The sequence below is a fragment of the Canis lupus genome, chromosome 9 (genome assembly GCF_011100685.1).
Source record: "Canis lupus familiaris isolate Mischka breed German Shepherd chromosome 9, alternate assembly UU_Cfam_GSD_1.0, whole genome shotgun sequence".
NCBI classification, from domain to species: Eukaryota; Metazoa; Chordata; class Mammalia; order Carnivora; family Canidae; genus Canis; species Canis lupus.
This window is the reverse complement of record NC_049230.1, coordinates 57,532,763-57,557,676: the sequence shown is the minus strand read 5'-3', so window position 1 is coordinate 57,557,676 and position 24,914 is coordinate 57,532,763. Positions and strand designations below refer to the sequence as shown.

General features: G+C 39.7%; 1 protein-coding gene and 1 pseudogene across 7 annotated transcripts in view; both read right to left on the bottom strand.

Annotated features, from left to right (window-relative positions):
- MAPKAP1 (MAPK associated protein 1) overlaps window positions 1–24,514 on the bottom strand; it is a 252,740-nt gene extending 228,226 nt beyond the window's left edge. The window contains exons 1-2 of one of the 7 annotated variants that reach the window (XM_038549349.1): window positions 24,240–24,514; window positions 15,579–15,678 (exon numbers count right to left, since the gene is read on the bottom strand). The gene's annotated coding sequence lies outside the window, so the exon portion shown is untranslated. Of the gene's footprint in view, window positions 1–3,291; window positions 3,362–15,578; window positions 15,679–18,177; window positions 18,316–24,239 lie in introns of those variants that run through there. The other 6 variants (XM_038549353.1, XM_038549352.1, XM_038549348.1 and 3 more) reach the window with 6 other exon arrangements.
- Window positions 7,264–10,241, bottom strand: LOC119873372 (annotated as a pseudogene).
- Window positions 24,515–24,914: the final 400 nt, after the last annotated feature.

Sequence of the window (24,914 nt, the reverse complement as noted above, 5' to 3'; positions counted from 1 at the left end):
ACACAGGGAAGTAAACTTTTAGTATGTTCTAATGCTATCAAGCCTTAATACAAGCATATTTTATTTTATTTTTTTATTTTTATTTTTTATTTATGATAGTCACACAGAGAGAGAGAGAGAGAGGCAGAGACACAGGCAGAGGGAGAAGCAGGCTCCATGCACCGGGAGCCCAACGTGGGATTCGATCCCAGGTCTCCAGGATCGTGCCCTGGGCTAAAGGCAGGTGCCAAACTGCTGCGCCACCCAGGGATCCCCTACAAGCATATTTTAAATAACTTTATTCACATATACTCTCCAAACTGTTCACAATGGCTTACAGGAAAACATAAGATACAACAGAGTAAAAAAGTAGATGATGGGAAGCCCGGGTGGCTCAGCAGTTTAGCATCGCCTTCAGCCCAGGGTGTGATTCTGGAGACCTGGGATCGAGTACCACGTCAGGCTCCCTGCATGGAGCCTGCTTCTCCCTCTGCCTGTGTCTCTGCCTCTCTCTCTCTCCGTGTCTCTCGTGAATAAATAAATAAAATCTTTAAAAAAAAAAAAAAAGTAGATGAAAAATGTGGCAAACGGTAATCTGTATGAATGTTATATTGTACATTTCCCACAGGAAACTTCTGAGGAAGCAAAAAGCAATTATAATAACTAACCTTTATTTATTACAAAAGCTACCCTTGCTCTTTCTTAGATGGACTAATTTGTATAATTTTCAAAATAACCCTATGAGATACTGTTTTCATCCCCATTTTACAGATGAGAAAATGAAGGCAAATCAAAATCTGCCCAAAGCCCGACAGCTAATAAGTCCAAGAATCTTAAGCATTATATAGCCTTCCAAAACAAAAAGGAATAAAGAATTACAACAGTAGTAATAAATGACATTTTTAAAGATCCTGTTGTTGAGTTCTTTGAGTTCTGAGGCCTGAGAGAAATTTCTGTCATGGGTCTTTGTGGAAAATATAATACAGTAAATATGTTATTCAGTAGACTAGACCCTTAGGCTCCCCTTAACTCCTATAACTGTGATTTATACAATAGGAAGAAATAAGCAGTGCATATAATGGTTGTTCAAAAATAAAAGTTATGAAATTTTATACAAGAAAGAAACTTCAAGGATCACCTACTTGTTGACCTGAAACCACAGAGGGAAAAGCTGGATGTAAGTATCTTGTATCTTTTTATTTTTATTTATTTATTTTAAAAACTTAGAAAAAAAATTTTTTAAAGATCTTATTTATTTATTCATGAGAGACACAGAGAGAGAGAAAGAGACATAGGCTCCACGTAGGGAGCCCGATGTGGGACTCAATCCCAGGTCTCCGGGATCATGACCTGAGCCAAAGGCAGACACTTAACCGCTAAGCCACCCAGGCATCCCTATCTTGAATCTTTTTAAAACTCCTAGAGATTCATGCAACTTCAGTTACCAAGTCCATACCCGAAATACTCTGTTTCTTTAAATTATGCTGCATGAGCAAATGAACCTTCCCTATACTCCTTCACTCCCTAAGGACCTGAGATAGGTATTAAAATGACTTAAAATGCTCACACCCAGCCAATGATTAAAAGGAAATTCCCTTTCCAAGACTTTCAAAGCACTCTATACACCTACTTCCCTCTGCCAGACAGACTTCAAGCCCCCTCACCTGCAATCTGTGAAAACTTATCTGAATAAGCAACAGCCTGAGGCTTCTCCAAGGTCTGCAAACTCCCAATCAAAAATTACTGCTGCCCCATCAATGTGTCATATAAATGCTGGCATGTTAATTGTGTATTTATAAGATTGTTAATGGTTAGTTAATTTACCTCCCACACTATTATTGTACTTGAAATGATTTAACGTCTGCTGAGGGAGTTAACAACATGTAACAGCAGATGCGAGATTTTTTTTACCTTTTCTCACTGTACCCCGACTTCACGCTATTAGCATTAACTTCAAGTTAAACCTGATTCCTATACAGAATTCCTTAAGAGTATTATAGAAGCATTCACATTTATTCTGCACAGCAAGAAATAACCACAATTTAGAAAAATAAAAGCCTTTTTATTATATACAGCTTTTCATTTATAAAAACCAACAGACCTTTTCATGAACATACTTTGATCTAGTAAAGTTCAGTTCATACCTCCTAGAATTTGAAAATTATTGAAATGACCATTAAAATAAAACGTACTTTATTGCTTTTAAATCTCTTTTTCTAACTCTAACTCTAAATTAAATCTTCATTTATTTTTTAGAACAGCAAAAATTAAGTTTTTGTTTCTTTTGAGAATTAAAATCTCCATGTAAATAGGCCTAATTTCATTAAACAGTTAAGCAGTGAGACTCCAGAGCTGGAGAGTTTAATTTTTCCTCTTAGCAAAGTACTTGCTAGACTCAAGGCAACAGGAAAAAAAAACAAAAAAAAACTTGTATCTTCTTTTAAATAATATGGGGACTCATTCACTAAACATCATTGAGGGCTAGGTACTGGGAATCCTACAAAAACTACTATGAACATTGGCCTGCACCTTCCAGAGGCTTACAAACTTCAGCAGATGAGCTATGCTGTGTATATATACAAACGTAAGGCAATACATACTATCAAATGAGTTGCTAAGACCCTACATTTTCCAAGAACAAGAAAGTTACGGAGACTTCAGGAAGGAAAAAGGTCCAGGGATGACCAAACTTTCATTAGGCAGACACGTAAGAACGGTCAAAGATGTTTACTAAGCTCTTACTATCAGCTATCCTTTCATGCAACAACATAATTCATCCTTACAACCACCCCAAGAGGTAGGTATTAATATCATCCCCATTTTATAGACAAAAAAAAAAATTAAGGCTTAAAGGAAGTAAGTAACTTGTCTAAGATCACATGGTAAGTTTTTTAAAGGCCAGTCTCCTATCAAGAGGAAGAGTCTATTTCCCCATCTCTTGAATTTGACCTCACACTGTGATTTGATTTACTATCACCAACAGAATGTAATGGAAGTAACTTCTGAACTTCAGCCTCAAGAGACATTGCTAACCTCTGCTGCTGCTTTTTTTGGAATACATGTAAATCACTGAAAGAGACTTAGGGGAAAAAAAAAGGAGCTTGGAACAACAGACCATGTGGAGAGCCTTAGTTATCCTGCTAAGGTCCGCCCGATGAATGACTGAGGCCATCTGGGACCAGCTGGATCCCCACCAACCTACCAGGAGGCCAGGTTTTCCCTCCTGTAAAATGTCTCCTCCCAGACAAAGGACCCTGATCCTTGATTTTTCTTGTACCCCTAACCTCCACCTGAAATGTCTCTGAATCTTACCATCTGCCAAGATCCAGTTAAAGGGAGCCTGGTACAGTACAGTGCCTCTCAAACTTGTCCATGAACACACCTGAAGGGCAGAGGAAAGTGACTATAAATCAAGGTATGAGAGAAGCTAGGAGGAGCCACCTAAAGCAATATGCTATAAGAAATTTAGTTTTAGGGATGCCTAGGTGGCTTAGCTGTTCAGCATGTGCCTTCAGCCCAGGGCATGATCCTGGAGTCCTGGGACCAGGTCCCACATCGGGCTCCCTGCATGGAGCCTGCTTCTCCCTCTGCCTGTGTTTCTGCCTCTCTCCCTCTCTGTCTCTCATGAGTAAATAAATAAAATCTAAGAAAAAAATTTTAAAAAGAAATTTACCTTTAGAATTCATTCATATTTTGCATTCTATCCTTTAAGATCCTGCACCTGTATTTGTTTTAACAGGAAAAGTTTTACCTTTTAATATATCATGAAAATTGATAGGAATATGTGCCAAGCTTACTTTGTGGCTTCTAGTACTCTCTGGCACATCCTGGGATTCCCATGAACCCAGTCTGAACAGCAAGTCTAGTGGAGAAACATAACTTGGATATCAGAAGTATCTGATTTTGTGAAGATAAAATGGCACTTTATCAACAGCCAGCTCAAGATCTAAATTTTGCTCAACAGATATTTCCTATGACTAGTACGAAGAACAGCTTGTAGGGGCGCCTGGCTGGCTCAGTCAGTAGAGCATTCAACTCTTGATCTCAGGGTTAGAAGTTCGAGTCCTACGTTGAGTGTAGAGATTACTTAAAAATGAAATCTTAAAAAAAAAAAACTATAATTACTGATAACACCAAACTATATATAAAGTTATAAGTACAAGTTAGACTGAAATCCCAATTTTTATGCAGCTATTATAAAACAATCAGTATTTTCAGTGTTCTGAAATAATGTTTAATAACTAGTAATAGATGTAAAACTTCAGACATCTTATCCACCCACTACACCCTCAAAACCCCAAATATGCCAACATTTTTGGTTCTTAGAAGAAATCTGCTAGTTTACTGCAATGTAGCCCTAAATTATTTTTCCAGTGAGTGTTGTCTGACATAATAGATCTGATTGACACCTGTGATAATAAACAAATAATTTTAGGTTTTACTTTAATATTTCAGGTAAAAATATTTATAGTTTTACCTAGAGTGAAGAAATGAATAAAGCCAGAGAAACTAGACTACTTCCCAATGTAAAATTACCAGTATAGGAGCTGAAATCACAAATAGCCCACAACTATCTACCAAACACCCATTCACTGATTTCATTCACTTGACAAATATTTATAAAGCACTTACTATGTGCCAGGCACCAGAGATATATAAGGCTGAGCAAAAAATGAAAAAAGGCCACTGCCTTCAAGGAGCTAAAAGTGTGTATGGTAGCCAGAATTCTAAGATGGCTCCAGAAATTCCTGTCCCTTGATATCCATGCAATTACATCATGCCCACCCCTTGAGCGTGGATAAAACTTAGCCAACAGAATATACAGCAAAAGTGTTGGGGGGAGATGGGGAAGAAGTTACAACCTTGATTACTTTCTGTTATATAAAATTCCATCCTAGGTATCTGAAAAGAGAAATTTTCCTGCTGACCTCAAAGAAACAAACAGCCAAGTTATGGCACAATATAAGGCAAGGACCTGAGAATGGCCCATAGGAGCTGAGAGTGGCCCCAGTTGACAGGTAGCAAGAAAATGAGGACCTCAATCATATAGCTACAAGGAAATGAATTCCAACAACAACGTAAAGGAGCTTGGAAAGAGATCTTTCCCTAGTCAAGCCTCCAAATGAGGCTGGAGCCAGCTGACAGTTTAATATAATCCTTTTGAGACCCTCAACAGAAAATCCAGATGAAGCCATGACTTCTGACCCACTAAAAGACATAAATTTGTATTGTTTTAAGCCACTAAGTTTGTGGTATTCTGTTATGCAGCAATAGAGATGAAAATAGTGCAGGAAAACAGCTTAGACTCCTTTGCTTTCATACACATTTAAGACTCTCTACAACTGAGTTTTACTCACCTACGCCTTCTCCCCAGCAGGCAACTCCCAGAACTCTCTGAACATGGTTCAGCCTTTGGTAATGATAATACCCTTGAGATGTGCTCCTCCCCATTACAGACTTTACTCTTCAAAGTACAACTCAAGAATCTCATCCTGTGAACTCTCCTCCAATTTGCAAAGCCCAAACTGTTTTAAAAGCACTTTATTTCTACCTTCAAATAAAGTTAGTTATATGAATATCATGTATAAGGAACTGCCAATTTCAATTCAACTTTTTGATCCAATTCTAGAATCAGAAATGTGGTTACTGTATTAAGATCTCTCTCCCCCTTCCCATCATTTGTAAAGTTGCTAAAGGCAGGAGAATTCCTAGACCCCAACAATAATGTAGTGGTTCTAATGTGGTGGTTCTCAACTGGAAGGCAATTTTGTTCCCCAGGGGACATTTGGCAATGTCTGGTGATATTTCTAGCTGTCACATTGTTAGTATCTAGTGGATAAAAGACAGGGATGTTGTTTAACATCTTATAATGCACAGAACAGCACCTATAACAAAGGATTATACCCCCAAAAAAGGCCAATATCAATGATGCCAAGGTTGAGAAATCCTGCTGTGATATGCTATATGAAGCCACTAAATTTGGGGTAATTTCCAGCCCCCTTAGAACAGTTTCATTGATACTGAGACTAAACTATACAACTTTGCTATTAAAATATATGCTCAAATCTTCTAAGGTACTAAACAAGTTCAACTTCTAGTATCTGTTTACTGAAATTTTAACAAAACCAAAGTCCAAAGGAAAATCAAAGTCCAAATTACTATAATAAAAACAAAAGACAAATCACATTCCACCAAACTTGATCTGAAGCCTATTCACTCTCACTACCTCCTACTCATTCTTCAAATCCCAGCTTAACGGTCAATTCTTCCAGGAACCTCCCCAAAGAATCCTACAAACCAGGTTAACTGCTCTCTTCTTTGTGGTCCCATTGCACTGCATTTTGTCACTACTTCCACCAAATAGTTAATCCTGCACATTGCCTGTTAGTAGTAGGTACTATGTATTTGTTGAATTTATTCATTGAACAAATATGTATTGAAGCCTAGTATGTGCCAGGCACTATTCTAGATGCAAAGAGTACAAGAGAATATAAAGCAGAAAGTCCTGCCCTCATGGAGTTCACATTCTAATGAGGGAGACTAACAAAACAGAGAAGTAAGTATACAGTAAATTATTAGTGCTATGGAAAAAGACAGCACCGGGAAGAGAGATGGGCATGTCAGGTGGTGGGCCAGGGCTGCAACTGTAAATAAAGTAGTCTAGGAACACTTCACTGAGAACCTGACATTTGAGTTAACATTTGAAGGAGGTAAGAGAACAAGCCATGTAAACTTCTGAAGGGAAGTGCTTTGCCAAGTGAGGGTAGTATACTCTTCAAGAAGTAGCAAGGAGTCCAGCAAGGAAGTTAAGTAGTAGAGGATGATACCTGGAAGAGTGGAGCAAACATGTACAGTGTTATAGGTCATTCTAAGAACTCTTCTTTTTCTCTAAGTAGAGAATTACCGAGGATTGTGATATGATCTAACCCACATTTTAAAAGATTCCCTCAGGACAGCCCAGTGGCTCAGTGGTTTAGCGCCACGGTGGGCCCAGGGCATGATCCTAGGGACCTGGGATGGAGTCCCATGTCCGGCTCCCTGCATGGAGCCTGCTTCTCCCTCTGCCTGTGTCTCTGCCTCTCTTTCTCTCTCTGTCTCTCATAAATAAATAAATAAAATCTTTAAATTAACTAATTAGTTAACTAATTAATTAAATTAAATAAAAGATTCTCTCTGGCTGCTATATTAAAGTTTGAAGGAATGAATAAATGAATGAATGAATGAACTAATCACATTGTTGCTTTTTTTATATATATAAACAGTTTATTTCCTCAACAGCAACACAGACAAAACGCCATATAAACACAAAGGAAAAAAAAAAAAAAAACACAAAGGAAGTGATGCGGGAACGAGACGCCGGCTGCCTTTGGATCTGAGGCTCATAAGCAACACAACCGGGCTCTGCGGGAGCGAGGCGGGAGGCCGGCGGGAGGCTATGGGTAGCTCTACACGGCGGGTGGGAAGCATGCCTGCATCCGCGAGCAAAGGAAACTAGCTCCTCGGGGCTCATCGAAGTATAAAAGTTTATAATTTTACAGCAGTTGAAATACTGACATCAATATTAAAATAAAAGCAAGTTTTACATAACGATCAAAAATACAAAAGACTGAAGGAAGAGACCCTGTATGAAAAACCGGGGAGCTCAGCGAGTCGAGGACTGCGTGCCAGTGGCGGAAATGGACCGTGGCGCCCGCCCACCCTCCCAGGTGACTAGTAATTGGACAGAGCAACGTTAGATTTGCAAAAATGTTGTAAACAAGTTCTTGCCAAACCAATCCCTTCCTTCTTACGCTGCCGCGCCTTTGCCACTTATGAAGGTGCGAACTTCTTGGCTTGTGCTCGAACCTTCTTCTCGTACTCCACTGTTTTGGCAGTAAATCGTGTAGGCCTCTGCTTGAGCTGGGTCCTGGATATTTGGTTCATTTAGAAGTTCCTGTATTCCTAACAAGATCTACTGAATTGTGATGGCTGGCCTCCAGTCCTTGTCCTCCTCGAGGATGGACAGGCACACTGTGCCCGAAGGGTACACGTTCGGGTGAAACAGCGGTGGCTCGAATTTACATTTTGGGGGTGAGGATGGATAATCATCTTTGAAAAGCATCCGTACTTTAAACAAGCCTCCTTCCCAGGGGGTCCCTTTCTTCCCTGGAATGGCACACTCCCAGTTCATGAGGTTCATCGTGCTGTCTGGATTCTTTGTCGGGACACCCACAAAGCCAAACGGGTGGCCCTTTCTCCAGGCTTTCCTCTCCTGGGCGAGTCTGCTGAGGGCGATCCCCGACACGTTCAAAGTCCCTCGGGCGGCCGCGGCCCAGCGAGCGGGGCAGACGAGGTGGCGGCGGTGGCGGCGGAGGCGGCGCTCTCTTTGTCTCGGGACTTCCCTCCCGAGCCTGCTCTGCGCGCAGCCCAAGCGCTCCCACATTGTTGCTTTTTTTAAAAAAAAAAATTTATATGTTGGTTGTCTCTTCTAAACCCTAAGCTCCTTAAGGACACTGTCTTATTCATCACTGTCCTGCCAGATTGCAGTAGAATATGGCTGGCATCCAATAAGAGCTCAGCATGGAATGAACAAACAAATGGATCTTTCTTGTTCCCAAAGGATTGCGCCATTTTCCCAAAAAAGATCCCTTATCCATGGTGCTGGTTCAGTGGATAAGTATCCCCCTACAATCTAAGATTTATTTTCCTTTTATTGTTTCCTTGATGATTGAAGTTTGCTTAAACAAATAGAAGAATTCAAGAAAGTTATGCTTCCACTTACCTGGCTCCCAGGTTAACCATATCATCAATTAATGTAAGCAACACAGTTTAGTGCAAGTACCACTCAGGAAACCTGAATTCCAATTCCCTAATTACCAGGGACCTAATTACAAGGCTTTTGACAAGTCACTTCTTTAAGCCCCTTTTAACCTGTTCTACATATAAGTCCATTTCTGCATCTGTTACATGAGGAGTTTGAACTATACAAAGTACCTTTCAGCTCTCAAACTCTATTCCAAGTACATGTAAGGAGGAGGAGGCATGGTTGGGAGTTTACCCTAGAGTCCAACTAAAAAGTTTTGTGTTTTTGCTTCAAAGGAAAAAAAGAATTCCATTGCAAGTTTTACTTATATCATTGTGCCATGGTTCAGACTCTAAGAATAGAAGTACAAGGAATTCCTTTTCTGACTAAGATTTTAATAGTATTGACATTCTGGCAGCAAACCCACTACAAAACTGAGTGGGCTGAATAGTCTTGATGGAGTTGAATGGGCATTATCGCTACCAGTTGTTGTTTTTTAATGCTATTAATGTATAAAAAATGGTTTCTAGAACTGTAAGAGTAAACATTACATCTGCAGTTCCAGGTTATTGTCTCTAGCTGTCTCCGGACTAACAATGGCATGACATGAAGGGAGTCAGGTATTCTTCAGGAGGGAAATATCTATACTCTATGTCCTCTCCACTTCATAGGGATACTTATTAAAAGAATACTTACAAACTCATTCATTCAACTTCTAATGAATGAAGGGTACCAATGAGATAATCTAAACTAGCAGATAATCCTCAAACTATTTTTATGTGATTTTGAAAGGTGCTTTGTACTTTCATTTGAATGGAGCTTTCATAACCTCAATAAATGATAATTACTATTATTGTTATTAACAAAACTACGCTGCCAGCTATTTTTTTTTTTTTTTACAACCTTCTAGTCTATTTTTTTTTTCCTTTTTAAACCATCACCACATGGATCAAAATGAGGATAGGGCAGCAAGACTGGCTTCATTCTGCCTATAATGTTATACAGTTAGGGTAGAAGTGTTTTACAAATACAATTTATATAGAATAATCAATTCTCTGGATTCCAGAAGGTTACTCGTTTAACAAGCACTCAGACATCACTTACAAAATTGTGAGGTAGATTCTATTACTACTTACATCTTACAATTCAGTAAATTGAGGCACAGACTCACCCAAGGTCACAAAATTTGTAAAAGGTGGAGCCAGGATAAACTATGCAACCTGGCTCCAGAATTCCTGCTCCACACAATTACTATGCACTGCCTTGAATTTCCAATGTAAGTCCATTTCATCACACTCCTCTTAATCCTCTTCTCTCACTCATCTATAGGTATGGGTACAAGCAGACTTCCCTGTTCATTCAACAAGTTCATTCAACCTACTCCATGCTGACAGTTAGGAATATAAAGTAGGAAGTCTTATTCCCTATCCCCAAGAGGCAAGCAAGGGAATCAAGAAAAGGAGAAAAGAGGCAGCCCTGGTGGCCCAGCAGTTTAGCGCCACCTGCAGCCCAGGGCGTGATCCTGGAGACCCGGGATCGAGTCCCATGGGACTCCCTGCATGGAGCCTGCTTCTCCTCTGCCTCCCTCTCTCTTGCTCTGTGTCTCTCATGAATAAATAAAATAAAATCTTAAAAAAAAAAAAAGAAAAAAGAAAAGGAGAAAAGTACATAAATGGTCACAATAAAGAGTTTACTCATATGTGGAATTTAAGAAACAAAACAAATGGACATAGGGGAAGGGAAGGAAAAAGAAAGTAAGACGAAAACAGAGAGGGAGGCAAATAGTAAGAGACTAACTACAGGAAACAAACAGGGTTGCGGGAGAAACAGGGGTGGGGGGGAATGAGGTAACTAGGTGATGATCATTAAGGAGTGCACTTGACATCATGAGCACTGGGTATTGTATGCAACTGATGAATCACTAAATTCTATCTCTGAAACTAATAACACACTATAAATTAGTTATACTGAATTTAAATAAAGAATTTTTTAAAAAGAATGAGAATGATGGTAGGGGATTCTATAATAAAGTACTATGGAGAAACAAAGGAAAAATAACTAAATGAAACTAAATATTCGGAAACTAAATGAAACTAAATATTAGGACAAGGCTTCACAGAGATGACTAAGATCAAGAAAATGGGAAGTGATCACTTCCAACTTCATTACCTTAAGAATAATGGGGGGCTGGGAGGGGGGGGAGAGCTGGCAATTAAATAATCTACAATGCTGTCTCCTTGGTCAAAAATATTTAAAATAAAATTTGCTCCAGATCTAGCCTATGGACTAGAGATTAACATCAGGCCATGCATGGGTTATTACAGAAGCAGGAAGAAGATACTTAACTTTTGAGGTTGGGGAGGCAGAGAGAATCAGGTGTGTTGACAAAGAGTAGATAGGAATAGGTAGGGAAAACAAAGAGCAAGCAATGAAGCATAAGACTGCCTGGGTTCAGAGCAGCAGTGGTTTAGCGCCGCCTAATGCCCGGGGTATGATCCTGGAGACCGGGGATCGAGTCCCACGTCGGGCTCCCTGCATGGAACCTGCTTCTCCCTCTGCCTGTGTCTCTGCCTCTCTCTCTCTGAATAAATAGATCTTAAAAAAAAAAAAAAAAAAGACTGCCTGGGTTTAAATCTGAACTCAGCTATTCACTCACGGTAGGACTTAAGGAAAGTAACAATTTGAGGGCCTCTGTTTCTGCATCTGTAAACAGGAATAATTTTGGTGCCTACCTCATAGGATTGTTGTGAGGATTTAATGAAATCATATATGTTATGAGCATAGAACAGTGTCTGGCCCATGGTAAGCATTATATAAATGTCTACTATTATCCCAATTATTTCTTGTCCTCAGATGAATTTTCAAAGATGTGAAGTTGGATGATTGGAAGTAGAGTCAAAGAGACAAACTCATCCGTTCCAAGAAGAGACAACATGAGTTAAGGCACTAAAACAAGAAACAGCAGAACACATATTCAGTAACTGAAACTACACAGAGTTCAAAGCTGCTGATTAGATGAGTATTTCAGAGACTGTTCTCACAGGTGCAAAGATTAATCTGATGGACAGGACATAAGATTAGTTATGAAGCTGTGACTACAGCTCAGGGAAAGATGATGAAATCTGAAGGCAGTGAAAGATCTAAAAACTTAAGAAATATATAGAAGATAAAATTGCTAGAACTTAGTGACTGAATGGATGTGGAGAGTTAAAAAGAAGGGCAGAGTCTATGGCCTGCGTGATAGTGCCAACAGATGAAACTGTAAACTCACAAGCAGGAACAGCTTAACAAGTAGAGGGAAAATTAGGAATTATGTTTCACATACAATGAATTTAAGATATCTATGGAGATTAAAATAGAGATTCATCATGATGTAAACCTGATAGCCCAGGAATGAGGTCTGAGTGAATTTGGGAGACTACAACATACAAGTGACACACAAAGGATATGCAAATCTGAAGCCTAGGAGAAAGATCTGAACAAATTTGGAAGATATCAACATATAAATGACAGATGAAGTCATAGGTGTGAATGAGCTTACCCAGGGAAAATATGTCAGAAAGAGTAGTAATTTAGGAACAAATCCAAGGAATAGCAAGAGTTAAAGGATGGGGCAAGAAAAAGAAACCCAAGAAGCTGGTGAAAACCAAGTCAATCTTTGCCTAGATTCTAAAATAAAGATCCATGCTGTGGAAATTCACAAATTCCTAGGCACTTACTTTCTTCACTGGCTTTTCCCTCTCCCCTCATTACCTAATAAGAAGTTCCACACACTGGAGTAGGAAGTTCTTGAGAGGAAAAGACAAAAAAAAAAAAAAAAAAAAAAAAAAGCCTTCTTTGATTTCCTGTCACTAATACCCAATATAGAGCCTGGTACACATATACTTAAAGAATAAACCTGGTAGAACAAGAAAAATGGAATATTTCCTGTTTACCAAGCCAAAAGCTCATGAATTTCTAGAGCCTACGTTTGCTTCCAGCCCATACCAGAGCAACAAAGCCTGAAGAGAGTAGAAGCAAAAAGGGGGCAGACCTTATACTGCTGGTGGGAATGTAAAATGGTACAGCCACTTTTGAAAATGTCTGCCATCTTCATATGGCAAAGTTACCATAGGACCCAGCAATCCTTTCCAAAAGAACAGAAAACATATGTCCCCACAAAAACTTGCATAGGAATGTTCAGAGCAGTATTATTCACAATAGCCAAAGAGGAGGGGAATCATCATCACTACATATAATTTGATAGGGGTGATGATTATACAACTTTGTGAATATGCAAAAAACTATTAAATTGTACACTTTTGGGGCACCTGGGTGGCTCAGTAGTTGAGTGTCTGCCTTCAGCTCAGGTCATGATTCTGGCATCCTGGGATCAAGTCCCACATTAGGCTCCACATTCTTGATCCTGGGATCAAGTCCTACATTCTTCTCTCATGAATAAATAAATAAAATCTTAAAAAAAAAATTTACACTTTAGAGGGATGAATTTTACGGTTGAAGAATCATATCCCAGGCAGCCCCAGTGGTGCAGCGGTTTAGCACCACCTGCAGCCCGGGGCATGGTCCTGGAGACCGGGGATAGAGTCCCAAGTCGGACTCTCCCTGCATGGAGTCTGCTTCTCCCTCTGCCTGTGTCTCTGCCTCTCTCTCTCTGTGTGTCTCTATGAATAAATAAATAAAATCTTAAAAAAAAAAAAAAGAATCATATCCCAATTTTTAAAATGAGGGGGTAGAAACACAGGAAGGCTAGAATCCATACTGCATCCTAGATTTCTTCTATTTCAGGAGATTCTAGCATAATGATGCCAACAAATCATTTAACTGAACAGTCATGGCAACTGTAATCATGAAATTTTTTAAGCACTTTGCAATATATGTTGATCACATCAGAAAGTAAAGTCCTCATGCAAAAATGGGAGTTTCCAAGTCTTTTCCCCAGGAAAAGGAGGAGAACTTTCATATATGTTAGTGAACTTGTGTGGAGGTAGCTAATCTACATTTCTAGTTGAGGAAGATTAAATCCTAGTGCCAGAAATCCCAACAGAATCTTGGACTTTTTGGCAATTGAACCCAATAAAAAAAAATTTTAAAGAGAAAAAAATAATAATAATCTTGGACTTTGCTGACAAACACTCAGGCCATGGAGCAGCTTCTCCTACCAAAGCACCAGACAACACTTTAATCCACACTAGAGCTAGGCAGAAGAAGCCATAGAGTTAACAACACAATGCCTCTGTCAGCAACCTACTGAGCTATTGGTCCTAGGGGAGTACTTCTTCTCTTCACTTTGGAATAAACAAACAGAAGGGGATAAAACAAGAAAGGCACATGGCATGGTAGAAAACACAAGGCTATGAAGAGCTGCTGTGTGCTCCCAATTCTACCACCCAGTAACCGAAAACTGCAATTTCTCTGGACCTCAGTAAAATATTATTCCATACCCCACAGAGCTGCTGTCACAATGTAGGAAACAAAAGTGACACTCAAATATAAGTATTCTTCCCAATTCACCTGAAAGAAAACTAGTTGGTTGTACTGTACATGTTTTAGTCATATTGGAAAAGAAGTCTCATGATCTCTTCTCTATGATGTACTAAAACACATTCTCACACTTAAAATTATAAAATAATTACAATGTCCAAATTTGAATCCTTGACCCCTTTCTTTCTGTGAAGCTTACACTTAATTAATCCTATGCATCTTTTTCTCGCTTTAGATTTTATTTACTTTTATCTCCATAACCTATGCAAGCCACCATCTCTCATCTAACTTATTTACTAACTTGTCTTAAAATCCTTCCTAAACCCTTTATTAAACTGAACTTTGCTTATATCTACAACTCTGTCTTCTACTTACCCTTTCCTTCTTTTTACTCTAGCCAAACTCAAGTTTCAGGTTTTTTCAAGCCTTTGAATATATACTCCCTCTGTGTACAACGGTCTTCTTTTTCTTTTTTTTTTTTTTAAAGATTTTATTTATTTATTCATGAAAGATACACACAGAGAGAGAGAGAGGCAGAGACACAGGCAGAGGGAGAAGCAGGCTCCATGCAGGGAGCCTGACATGGGACTCGATCCCGGGACTCCAGGGTCACGCCCTGAGCCAAAGGCAGGCACTCAACCACTGAGCCACCCAGGCATCTCAACAACGGTTTTCTCTGTCCTTCCATCCAGCTGTTTTCTCCTTCACCCTTCAGATCTCAAGTCAGACCACCTGCTCCAGGAAGGTCTGACCTTAAGTCCAGAGTAGGTACTCCTCCATACTCACCTTGATTCTCGCTACTAAACATTTCTCAAACTAGTCTGTACTCAACTACAAGTCCCATGATAGCAGACACAGCGTCCAGAGCATTCATTGCTCAATTCCCAGACAAAGGCCTAGTGCCTCACGTATAGTCAGCAGATACTGACCGAAGACATGATATTTATTTTACATGATATATTCTTCATATACAAATATTTTAAAATATTTTTTAACTGTAAGGAACATTACAGATACAAGAAAATGTAATTCTTCGTAACAACTGTGTGGAAAAAGGACTTAAGTCCACATGCACTTTTTATAATCAAAATAGCTCTAATTTTGATTATATCAATAGAAGCTAAACTACTACCACAGTGGGAATGGTGCTCCTAATACTGTGCTTCTAAAACTCTTAATCTCCTTAAGAGCAGAAAAGGTATATACAATGCAAATTACAAACATTATAGTCAAAGTACGCACTGCAGTGAAAATATGTGAAAAACATTATTTTGCTGGCCCCCACCCATGCTCCCACAAAAAAAGGTTAGACACACTTGATAGAAACGCCACTTACTCCACATAGTTCACCAAATGAAGTTTACCGTGAAATACTTCAAATTCCAGAAGCACTCAGGACTGCAAAGGCCGTGAGAAGAGAATGTTCCAAGCACAGACTGATAGAAGAAACAAATGAAATAAACCCTGATGCATGATTGACTATCTAAGGAAGTCTAAACAGAAGACTGAATATATTTGTTCCAAAGTCATTAACCAAGTTTCAGTTTCTGAAACATGTTCAAAATACTTAACACATCTTATAACTCTCTGGTGTAAATGACAGACATTTGTTACTCAAGATAACTAATTGCCTTCACCTAGTTTAGGATAAATAAATCTATCACAATTCAGATTTAGTTTTTGTATTTTGGATTTTTTTTATACCAACAATTTTATTTCTTATAATGTGTTTTTTGCCTATGCTAACAAGCTTACAGATACTACCAACTAAAAAATTTTATTATCGTTTTGGGGATGCGACCACCCTTCTAATTCTTTTCACATTTTTAACTCAGCAAGTTCAATCCAGTGATCAAAGCTTCATTAACTTATAAACAAACTGTTTCTCAGGTAAACCAAATTGCCCCACATCAGGAATTTAAGCAAATAAATAAGTACAAAAAAGGCAGAGATTATAAATTAGGGCAGACAAATCTGTATCTAGCCCCACGCCGGTAAAGAGCATTCTATCAATACAGTGAAATGCTAATCTCCTAATTAACAACCTAATTAGGTAATTATGGCTTTGCAGAGGGATGCCGAAATGAAATATGACAACATGGTCACCTCTTTATATGGCACCTGTGGGCCTTTTCAGCTGTCATTGCATAGAGTGCAATATCAATTTGAACAGATGACAAAGTGCTGTCATTTTTCATTCTGATAATATACAGAATGCTTTGGACAGAAGCAGTTTACAAAAAGAAACATCTTGCCTGGCATTTTCCTAATTTAAATATTCTCAAATACATCGTTAAAATTTTTGCATGTTTTTTATGTTGTATATAGGAGAATTACCATTTACAACGACGGTCATGACAACAACAACCCTAACTGGCCATCTTGCTGATCTGTACATGCTGAAACTATTGCAATTTCAATTATGAAATATGTGACAATGAGAAAAGCACCAATTCATCATGACATTCTAATATTCATACTTTTTTGAATACTGTTACCAGAAAACCTAAAACCCAAACTTTGACCTTTAATTTTTTTCTTAAAAAAAGAAAATCACACTTATAATTTCTCATACCAAAATAGCACTTCCCAATATCTAAGCATTCAATTCATATAAAAGCTCCATATACCAATGTCCAACCTCACAGAGATAGGAGAATACTCTGAGAGACAGCTGTCACAAGGCTACCACTGTCCCACTGGCCACTGACAAGGTGATGGTAGCACTGGAACACTGGTATCACCAACACAAATAAAACTCTTCTTCCATGATATTGTCTTACATAGGATTTTGGGGTAGAAGAGAAAGGCTAGCCTGGGAACCTCAACATCATTTGTCAACACACATGAAACCATATTCTAAATGTAAACCAACTGAGGTGAAAACGAACTTGAAAATAACAATCCATTTATATCTTCGGATCACCCGCATTAGCGAAGTTTTTTATCGAAATTATTTTCACTGGCTCTACTCATTTCATTTTTTCTACTCATATTTCTTAATACTAAGCTTAAATTAAAATGACTCTATTAAAAATAATTTATATTTATCAGAGAATACTTTGGAAAACAGAGAAAAGTGGGATCCCTGGGTGGTGCACCGGTTTGGCGCCTGCCTCTGGCCCAGGGCGCGATCCTGGAGACCCGGGATCGAATCCCACGTCGGGCTCCCGGTGCATGGAGCCTGCTTCTCCCTCTGCCTGTGTCTCTGCCTGTGTCTCTGCCTCTCTCTCTCTCTCTCTCTCTCTGTGACTATCATAAATAAATAAAAATTAAAAAAAAAAAAAAGAAAACAGAAAAGTATAAAGACCTATAATCTCACCATCTATTTCTTCTTTTCCTTTGCATATGTTTGACATAATTGAGATGGTACTTTATATAATCTTATATCTTTTTCACTATATATTACATGATGAACATATTAATATGTCACAAAATTCTTCTAGAACACCTAAGATGACTGCATAATACTTCCATCCGATGGCCTTTCCATAATTTCTCTTTGTTGACTAGTAAAGTTGTTTCTAATTTTTGTTGATATAAGTACCGCTGCAATGAACATTTTGCAACATAATTATTTTTCTACATCTCTATTTCTTTAGCAAAAATTTCTACAAAACATATAAACATAAGGAGGAAAAACAGAGGCAAACCATTAAACAGATTCTTAACTACAGAGAACAAACTGAGGGCTGCGAGGGGACATGGGCAAGGGGATAGGTTAAAAGTGTGATGAGGATTAAGGAGGGCACTTGATGAGCTGAGGTGTTGTATGTAAATGAAGACTCATTTTCATGTTGGTAAGTGCACAACTAGAAATGAATGAGACTCATCCCATGATCCAGCATGAAAATGAATCTTTCTCCACAACCCCTCCAGTCATTTCTCATCACATTATGCTCAATCTGAACGTGTTATGGCCCTGCATACTAGACCTCCATCTCTCCAGAAGCATCATAGTACCAGGTACTCTGACATAAATGGTTTCATTTAATTCTCCCAAGCACCAGATGAGACTGGCTGTGTTGTCTTCAGTTTACAGACTGTCCAGATCACAGTTAATAACTGACAGAGCCAGCATTCCAATCCAGGTGGCTGGGACTCTGAAGCCCCACCTCACACTGCTTCAAGATTCAAACTCAGGTCTTCTCTGTTAGTCTCCTTTACGTCAGCAACTAAAGTTCAGATTTAAAATTTACTGTTTTAAAAAGAAAACCATTCCTTCCAACAATTTTCTACCATCTTCTCTAGTAAAAGAGTACTTATATATAATACAGTATCTTAAAATGAGTCCACAGGGAACTAAAAAATGTTATTTTTTTTTAAGTTTTACATATCCAGTCCATTTTGTCTGCATCAATAAAAACATTAAGTAAGGAATCCCTGGGTGGTGCAGCGGTTTAGCACCTGCCTTTGGCCCAGGGCGCGATCCTGGAGACCCGGGATCGAATCCCACGTCAGGCTCCTGGTGCATGGAGCCTGCTTCTCCCTCTGCCTATGTCTCTGCCTCTCTCTCTCTCTCTCTCTCTGTGACTATCATAAATAAATAAAAATTAAAAAATAAAAAAAAATTTAAAAACATTAAGTAAAAATATACTCAAACATATAAAAATATACTTGAGTATAGGATATGAATCTAATACTACATATATTTAGGAGTAAATGTGACATAGTATTCAACTTATCTCAAAAGCAATTACTATAATCTAATTCCAATAGTTATTCTAGTACTTTCTTGCTGTTTCCAGAATTTATGTTTTGTTTTTAAGTGGTTTCTCCCATCTTTCTCATTTTCAATTACTTAAAACTGTTTTCTTCTTTGGGTCCAAATTTTGTTTCCTATATTAAATCTATTTCCTCTGTATATCTAGATTGCTGCCAACTAGAAATAATAAATTTTGAGTGACTGGTCAGGATTTATTTTCTTCATTTTTATATTCTATCCTATTTCCTTATATAATAGACTATGAATGAAAACAAGTATCTAGAAGAACATTATTTCTTCAATTTTCACCTTCTGGAAGCCAAATATTAAAATAAAAATAAACTAAACTCTTGGGCTGGGAACTCCCTGACCATATATCTCACTATGCTGAGTGTCTCTATGCCTCTTTTCAATCTTGTGTATATATAATCAACAAACCACTGTATGCATTTGGCCCATCAAGATCCTTTCCCAGAATTAGTGATGAACAAAGAACAGAGGGAAAAGCTGAGCAGTGGCTCCCTACCTGCCATTAAAAATGAAGGAGCAGCATTTTAGATTTGAACCATTCTCCATTGGGGTCTACCAGTAATCAGTTGTGTGACTTTTAACAGTGTCAATTAGAATCAGGAAGCTTGGCATCCTGGAAACACCTCAGCAAGACTTGAGTTGAGTTCCTCATTATCATCCAGATGGGAGAAAGATACAAAGATTCAAAAATGACCAAAATCAAAAGGCTGTTAAGTGGCATACTGTATTCAGAATTCAAGTCCCTCTCAATCTGCTACACACTTTCTACTCAACTGTCATTCACTGGGTACCAGTTTCTTCATCTCAAGAGGTTATGATTAACCTCCTTGTTCACTTCATATACTATAGAGAGGACCAAAACAGACAAGAATCTGGTAGCATTTAAAGTGCTAAGAACACAAAACCAAAGTATCACAAGGACATCTCCTCATAATCAGGCAGCCTGGACTTTATGTACATATGTGTTTTGGTCTCTGTAATAATTTTTTAATGGCGAATTTTAAAATTAAATACATTAAAATCCAGATTTTCAGCATCTCTTGAATGCTCCCTCAAGAATACTGTGCCCCCCCAAAAAAGAATACTGTACCCCTTCACCCCCCAAAAATGAGTATTATCCCTCATTGGGATTAAAATATTTTTTTTAAATTATAGAAAGAAAAAAATAAAATTATAGAAAGAACAAAAAGAATATTATCCCTCAGAATATCCAGGGCCACCACACCCCCTCCTCACACAGCAATAAGCAACTGGAGCTGAGCAGCAACTGCTACCTTTAGACTGGTCACATGCCACCCGATTCACCAAGGTCTGTCCTACTCTTTATCGTGGGCACTTGAGCTGGAGAACCCTGACGTATATGCTCAAAAAGGAACTAATAAATATTTGTTTACTCTTTTTTGGCCAATTTTTTTCTGATATTATCGCTCACTAGCTATGTGAGTTGGGCTATGTATTTAACCACTAAGCCTCAGGTTGTTCATGTGTTCAGTGAGGGTGTAATAACAACTAACTAATAACAACTATCTCACAGAACCACAAGGACTGAAGGAAATAAGATATACAAAAACATTTAACAATGACTAAAATATAAGTGTTCAATTATTTAAATTTAACACAAACTGAAACACACTAACTTTTGACTCAAAACTTCTCAAAACGGCAAGCCCACAGAATACACAAGGTCAGGGCCTCCTATGGGGAAAAATGCAATGTGACAGAATTCCCTGTTGTATAATAATTTGGTGTCTATTGCTATGTCCTTAACAATAAGGCCTACATATCTGAATAACACATTTCCAGCAAATTTTCTTCCCCTGAAATATATACAAATCCATTGAACTGCAAGTTTCTAAAGTCTTCAGATATGAGTCAACAAACAAAACAAGCCCCCACCTCACTATATATATACTTACTGTGACAGATGAGACCATGAGCTTCAGGGGGGCCACATTCACTCCTCACCATCCCTGCTGCCTAGCGTACTGAAGGCAAACCAAAGCTACCACAAAACTATGGCTCAAGGCTAGCATAGCATCTCTCTGAAGTGTCTTCAGAGGATCCCCATCCACCATTCACATCACAAAGAAAACTAAAGATGCCAAAGTCTAGCAATCTCCTCTACTTAAAGCTCCTACAGCTGCATAAACTCTAGGTACTTATTTAACTTCTCTGTGCTCTAGTTTCCTCATCTGTAGAAACAGGATGCTAACAACACCTGTCTGTACAAGAATGAGACAATGCTAGCACACAGTAAGTGCTCAGCTACCATGATCAGTGTTTCTTCCTTTGTGCTCTATAATACCCTATGGGGACTGCTATCATAGTACCTCCAGCACTTTACCACAGTTCACCTGCACATGCTTACATCTCCCCCACTAGAATGTCAACCACCTCAGGGTGGGCACCTGGTTTTATTCCTTTTTGCATCCCCAGGGTCTAACATTTTCCCTGGCATTGCTGAATGAATGAGAGATCCTCAAAGCATTTATTAACTGGAAAAATTATGAATAGAAACTGAATTTTTACCTCTCTTGACTGACACTGAAACCCTCAGACTCTGACCTACTGACCCTTCAATTTACCTCCCAGTATCCTCACTAAAAGAAGCAATGGTTTGTTTTATGCAGTCTGGTCTACTCGCCACTCTAAAATCATCATAGACATTGCATCTTTGCATCTTACAACTATCATTTCGGAAGACCTTACCGTGTATCAGGAATTTTATCCAAATTAGCTCATTAAATATTCACAACACTCCATGAGATCAATATTATCCCCCTATACCAACCCATACTTGAAGAAAATAATGACTGGAATTAAGAAACTTGCCAAAGGTCAAGGAATAAGAGTAGGGACAGGAATTAAATCCAGAGACCACGTTATTCTCTATAGAAGGTCTTCCATTCTTATATTGAAAGTTGAACTGACCCACCTACTACCTTCTCGCCTTGAAAGATCACAGTTTTCTCTACATTTAAAAGACTCTTCTGGGGGAGGGGGGATCCCTGGATGGCTCAGTGGTTTAGCGCCTGCCTTTGGCCCAGGGCACAGTCCTGGAGACCCGGGATCGAGACCCATGTCAGGTCCCTGCATGGAGCCTGCCTCTCCCTCTGCCTGTGTCTCTCTGCCTCTCTCTATATATATATCTATCATGAATAAATAAATAAAAATCTTTATTAAAAAAAAAAAAAAAAAAGACTCTCGGGAAGCCCTGGTGGCTCAGCAGTTTAGCGCTGCCTTCAGCCCAGGGCCTGATTCTGGAGATCTGGGATCGAGTCCCACATCAGGCTCCCTGCACGGAGCCTGCTTCTCTCTCTGCCTGTGTCTCCACCTCTCTCTCTCTCTCTCTCTGTCTCTCATGAATAAAATAAAAAATCTTTAAAAATAATAAATAATAATAATAATAATAAAATAAAAGACTCTCTGTAACATTCATTTTGGCATTCATATTTTTTCTCTTTTATAGTTTCTTCAATATATACTTGTATATAGTGTTATGGTGTGTGAAAGAAGGAAACACATAATGAAAAATGCACAGATGTAGGCATGGGACAGACGTGGGGTTAAATCCTGCCTGTCTCGTACCAAATGTGTAATTTATCCCGAATCTTCCTAATCTGTAAATTGAGGCTAAAATGATTAAGAGAAACCTAAATATAGTTTCAGCACATGGTAAATAACCACATCATGAAGCATTACCTGATCATAGCACACTCCTCGAAAGTTAATACCCCCCCTCACCCCCATGCTATCACTGCATCACAGAAAGTACCTTCACACAGTGTACTTATCACTGTCTTGAAATTATTTCCTTATCTCTCTCACTAAATTGAGCTCCCCACAGGCAAGGACTGAGTCTTACTTATCCATACATTGTCTAGCATGGTACCTGGTGCATGTGTATGTGTTCAGTAAATGTTTGCTAAGTGAAATTATTATAGATATGAGTATTTATAGGATTCCAAAAAAGAAATCTTTCCCAACTGGGGTTGTCTCAAATTGGTGGAGGGAGACCAATTTCTGCTGGGCCCTAGGTAACATCTCAATGAGTAGAAACAAAAGGAGAAATCTAGGCAAGGAGAATGTCCTACAAAAAAACAATGGACAAAGAGAAAACAAATGGGATCTGAGGTGCTACTTATCTAGAGTAAAGGATCAGGGTATAGAATTAAGGAAGGGGACTTTTTCAAGCATAGCTGGAGCCACATCAAGAGGCGTAGAATGTGAGTAGCCTGGCACCACAGTGATTGAAAGTAGATATGAGCATAAAGCTAAATGACAAAGGGGCCACAAGCATGCCTCGCAGGCCCCAGCAAGTGTGTAAACTGAAAAAGATGAACACAATAATCAATGTTCATCAAGAATTCTTTCAGCATTGACTAAGCACCTTGTATGGGCTCACCGAATGAGGAATAAAACATGGTGCCAACTTTTCCTGTTATACTAGGATTTTAAATGAACAATCCACCCCTTTTACTTGTGAGACATAGAATGAGAATGTTGACTTTGTTTGAACTGCCATGTGTTAAGACCTGTCTCCATTTGTTCACATCTGGGAAGCTTTGAACTTCGATGGTTTTGGTTTAAAACATGATGCTTCGCACCGTGCCAAGTACTGTATGGAACAGGCTTCAAAAATTAGGTGCATTCATTCCAAATAAAATCTCAACCAATTTCTGAGTCAACTTTTGAGTCTCCAGTTAAAAGTAATAATCTTGTTTAAACTACTTTTTTGTTTTTTGTTTGTTCGTTTAGCCTTAACCAGATTTAGAAGACCCCTTTGCCATTCTCATAAAAAGCTGAATCCAAGTTCCAGCAGCACTCCAGCTAGAAATAAAAAATAAAAAAAAAAAAAAAAGTGTTGCGAGGCCGCTTACTCCTTTGGGACAATTGTGGAAAAGGAACGCTAAGGAAACAGGGACCACAGAGACAATGCTTTAAACACAATTTTCATGTTACGAAGATTAGGACAACTACATGTTGCCAGGTGGTAGGACCAGAAACTGTCAGAGCCAACCCTCCCCCCCACCCAACACTACCCAGTCCACGGGCTTCTCCTCCCCCAATCAGACACCCAAGCTGTCAGGCTCACAGCAGCCTCCAGTTCTGGAAAAGATCAGGAAACGGATGCTCAATGAAGCCCTGATCAAGGGCCAGGCAGGCTACCGACGCAGGGCAGCGCCCAGAAGGGCCGCTTGGCTCCTCGGGTAGGTTGACCCGAGAGTGAGCGAGGAAGCTAGCGGCTGGGGCAACCTTTACCTGAAGCTGCTGCCACACTACGGGTCGGATCGGCCCGGGGATACGTTCCTGAGGGAAGGGCCCGGCTTCCCCGCGCCTCCCGGTCCCTGCCCCGGCCTCCGCACTCTCGGAATCCTCGGGGACTGGCGCTCCTCCCCGCCGGTTCAACTGCCGTTTTTCTGGCTCGCCCTCATGCCCCCGTCGCTCGCCGCCGCCGCCACCAACGCCGCCGCCGGAGCAGCAACCCTGTTGCCCCAAGTCGCGCCACGACCCGGAACCGCACCCCGCGCACCGGAAGTCCCCGACCGGGAAGAAGCCGGAGCTGGGGACGTAGTGCGCAGTGCGCAAGCCCCAGAGCCGACGGCTCGGAGAGGAGCCCTCCCGGGGGGCGGGGCCGAGCGGGACGTGGTGGTACGCATGCGCGGCCCTTCTGCGGTCGGTGTGAGGCCGGGGTCGGAGCTTGCGAGCTGGGGATGCGGCGGGACGCGCTGATCCGTGGATTCGCGTCGGATAGGGATCAGCATTGGGGTTCGCGCTCACATTTCCTTGGTTCTGCATGGAAAGAAGCCCTCAACCCATCCAGAAATGAGTGATGAGACAGCTCCGCCTCTAGGTCACGAAGACTTGGGTTCAAATGCCAACCGCACCTTGTGTAGCCTCGGAAAGACCCCTGTCCTGGCTGTCGGTTGTGTCATC